This window comes from Psammomys obesus, unplaced genomic scaffold, assembly GCF_907164565.1.
Source record: "Psammomys obesus unplaced genomic scaffold, mPsaObe1.curated_primary_1811, whole genome shotgun sequence".
Classification (NCBI taxonomy): domain Eukaryota; kingdom Metazoa; phylum Chordata; class Mammalia; order Rodentia; family Muridae; genus Psammomys; species Psammomys obesus.
Genome location: NW_026593286.1, coordinates 44,312,660 through 44,316,751, shown reverse-complemented (window position 1 = coordinate 44,316,751; position 4,092 = coordinate 44,312,660). Strand labels below are relative to the sequence as shown.

The window sequence follows — 4,092 nt, the reverse complement described above, 5'->3', positions numbered from 1 at the left end:
AGCCTATGATGACTGTCTAGGTAGTGGACTGTTCTCTGTCATTTTAATTGATACATAGGTCATTAGGATTATATTTCCTGCTATAACTTATTCTTCTCATATCTGTGATGGCATTGACGACTAGGCTAACTGTAGCTTTGTCAGTTTGTCAACAGCAGGCTACTAGCTCCTTTCCCCAAGGCTGCAGCTACCTTGTTAGTTCATCTAAGCTACTAGGACTCTTGTTTAAAAAAGGCGGACAGGTATGTCTTGCTAACAGGCTTCATAATAAGTAATAAACAGGTATTGGATATAACTTTTCACTAAAGAAGCAAGCCTTGCAATGACTGTTCTCAGTAATAATTACTCATGTCTGATAAATGAATAGATAGAAAGAAAAAGGGCTAAAGTCTATGCAAGTTATGAAGGTATAAAAATAAGATATATGACTAATGGAAAATGTTTCAAATTTCTTTCCCTTTTCTATGCTATTGTTGTACTAAGATTTTAAAGGTTCAGAGTTCTAACCTTGATTAATGGAGTTCTGCTAAGCTGTAGAACACTGACTATTTACTATTCAGTCACAAGCTCACAATTTAAATTTCCTTTGGTTGTCTTTTAAATATCGACTTAAAGATACTTCTCGTAGGACTAAAAAACATATCTGGCTCTCTGGACAGAGAAAAAAATGTTCATGCTTTTTAACCCAATGCTATAGTTTTTTTGCTAGGATTCTAAGGTGTGAGTCTACTCCAGCTATTTTACAAAGTGGATTTCCATACAAATTAATACTACTTTTATAAACTAAAAATTCATGTGCACTTCACTGAGTCAAAGAAGTCAGAAGACTTGGATCCACCTGCCACAGGTCAAACAGACTCCAGATAAGTACAGACTAAATTTCCCCTACCTGTCTATTCCTGAGAATGGGGTCTCTTCTCTTGGCACCTCCCTTTCTAGAACTACGAGCTTGAAAGTTCCAAATTTAACATTTTTCTTTAAGTTCCTAAATCTTAACGTCTGTCCCCATTCTATATGGTCTCAGCATATTTCCACCTGCCTGACAGACACCACCCGGGAATCACCTGCACACTGTAAACTGCTGTGCTCTAGACTTGCTGAAAGCTGATGTAAACCAGTCCAGCATATGTGCTCACGCCCTGTCTCTTCATCTAGACCAGCTACCCAGATGCTTCTGATGAATACATAGCACTGAGTAGGCTGTTAGCCATTCTGGGCCCTGAAAACTAATGCCCTAGTTTCATCTGGAAATAATTACAGAAGAGAACAGGTCCCTTGTTCCTTAAAAGACTAAAATGATATATCAAAAGTAAAATCCCTGGCAAACGGGGCAAAGTGGCTACATATAATGTCAATTGGCAAACCAGAAAAATGGGCCCAAATTTATCAACAGGTAGATTGATAAACTGAAATATCCTAGGGCACTTGGCCTACTTTATGAAGACATTATATAGCTTTAATAGGAAATTATTACTTCCATACAAACATTTCAGAATTATAAACTGAGTCTACTCAAATAAATATTACAAAAGGGGTACCTGAGATGAAATAAACGGCTGGCACCCTTTCCATGCCCAGGTTTCTTCGAGATGGTAACTCTGATGCCAGCCATCACAGGGCTCTTCTGCTTCTGCTAATCACTATTGGCCCTTACATCGTTTATGACTCAATTAGATGGCAATTCTTATCAGGGCGCCATTAATCGGACAGTTATTGGATCCCAATATAAATAATTACCCATTGTAGAGTCAAATATTTAACTCAGGATACAACTCCAGGGGGAAATGAAAGAGCCAAAGTCAATGCGTAAGTCCCACCTGCCCCCAAACAAGGGAGCCCCTACAATGCTTGGAAAATAATGAAGCCATAAAGGACACATGGTGGCCATCTGATTTTGTCCTTAAAAAGACCCTACAACACATATCTCATCGTCACTTGTTGGGAAATCCAGAGAGTAAATCTGAATAGGGGCCATCTTGGTCAGAATTTAATTAAAGCCTGCTTAACATTTTGTTCAAAATTGTGGAACTGGTTTTTCTCTTTCAAATCTCAGGATTAACAATGCTCAGTGCTATGGTGATAGTTCTGTGTCACTACAATAGACAACAGTAGTAATCCAGGTGTTATTCATAACAGAAAAGAAATAAAACTAGAAATAGACTGAATGTTCTCATAAAGGTATATAAAGTGTGAGAAATCCTTGAAGATGATTATGCAACTTCATATTACAGCTACAGAGAAAGGTTGAGACACACTGCTTAGTAGTGGAAGCCATTTACAAAAGAGAGTGCTCAGTGTCACTGTGTACACAATGCGGCACATATTAACATGACGTAAAGCTTTGCAAACAGAAGTAATGAAATTCTAGCAGATTATAGCTAATAGGGGATTTCTTTCATTTACTGATCTGTAGTCTCTAAATTTCTGCAATGTTAATTTTTTTATTTAATTTGAATGTGAAATCTTCAAATAGTTTGCTTATAATTCTGAATTCTTGCGAGAACTACCTGAAAACCCTAAATTTTTTCCAAATGACTATAAAAATTGAAAATAATAATAAATAAATGGGCAGAAAATATGCAGAATTGTTCCAAAAAAAGCATGTCAAAGCTCTGCTGTTCATACGTACTGCTTTAAGAAGCCCTACACGCTACCTGGAGACACTGCAGATGTGGCTGCCGTGTTACCTGTGTGGCAGAGAGGAAGAAGCTGTGTCTGGGTTCATGCCCTGACCTATGAACATCTGAACGGTCAGCAGCCTAACATTTCCTGGAGAAAGCAAGCCTGGGACCACCAGTTTAGCACAAGGCAGGCCCGGATGGGCTTCTAGGGTGGAAAGCAACTCCACATGGGACTGGGACCCCTGACAAGAATGAGCCCAAGCCTGATGACCCTCACAAAGGGCCACTCAGGCAGGCTGGGCAAGGAGTGAACACAAAACAACCACCAGACCAGTGCCAGGGGGCGCATTCAAGGAGCTAGCCTGAGATGAAAAGCACTCAAGCACAGCGCAGGCCTTGGGGGAGGGAGAGCCACTATGCCTGAGATGACCCCACCTTGTGCCACAGTACACAGGCAGGGCATAGCACTCCTGAGACGAAAGAACCAGGCCTGACTCCCAACCCCACCCCAAAAGCCGCCAGTCCCAGGAGATAGGCCATACGTCACCAACTCCAGAAAGAAGACAACGGAGTCCCCTACCCAAGCAATAACCTGGAGAAAACTCAGTAATATTTAACCATCACGGTAACAACGGCTAACAGTAAATACCTGGAATTTACCCAGATGTTCTTTACAGTAAGATGAGTAAAAAAATTATGGTTTGTCTTGGCCCTCCAGGCAAACAATTTCCTTGGGACACCAGTATTTGCTAAATGTCAATTAATTGTAAAACTGCCTAGCTGGAATTTCCCAATTTACCTTGCTGCAACCCCAAATAAAAACCCTCCTCCTCCTGAACTCGGGGCTCTACACTCAACCATTGACAGTATGGGCCCAAGCTCGAGCTTGTAATAAAAAGACCCTACTACGTTTGCTTCAGAATCGGCTCTTTGGTGCTCTTTGCGGTCCGCGAGACTTGGGTATAACAAAACAACCTTAGATACTCAGAGACCCTGGGAACCACAAAGAGGAGCAAGTAAGTGGTGGAGAAATGAAAGAGAAACAGAAGGATTGTGGGTACAATGAAAAGAAGTAGAACCAGACACTCGAGGGTAGTGAGGAACAGCCTGTTGTGAGTAGCTGGCGATGCCACCGGAGACCATGGTGGGTCCTGGCGTATGTTGCCACTGGGAACCATGTCTTGGTTGGTGGCTGTACAGCAGGAGGTATCTGTTACCACCGAAGGCCAGGCAGATGGTCCTGTTGATGCCCGAGAGCTGTGCAGAGCTGGCCCCACCCCTTATGTGGGAGAGCTGAACCTAGAGGCATGAGAGCAAGAGATCTGACCCCACCATCTGCCTCTGAGCTGCAGCCCTTGGGAGACCAGGACTTGCATGTTACAGGAGTTGCCAGTAAGCTGGTCCCAGGATGTGGGCATGGGGGAACTGTCCTTACAACTTGTCTCCACACAGTAGTGTAGAGAGGGAGAGA

At 42.3% G+C, this 4,092-nt stretch overlaps 1 pseudogene; it reads left to right on the top strand.

Annotated features, from left to right (window-relative positions):
• The first annotated feature begins 2,653 nt into the window (after positions 1-2,653).
• On the top strand, positions 2,654-2,767 carry LOC129684095 (small nucleolar RNA SNORA17; annotated as a pseudogene).
• Positions 2,768-4,092: the final 1,325 nt, after the last annotated feature.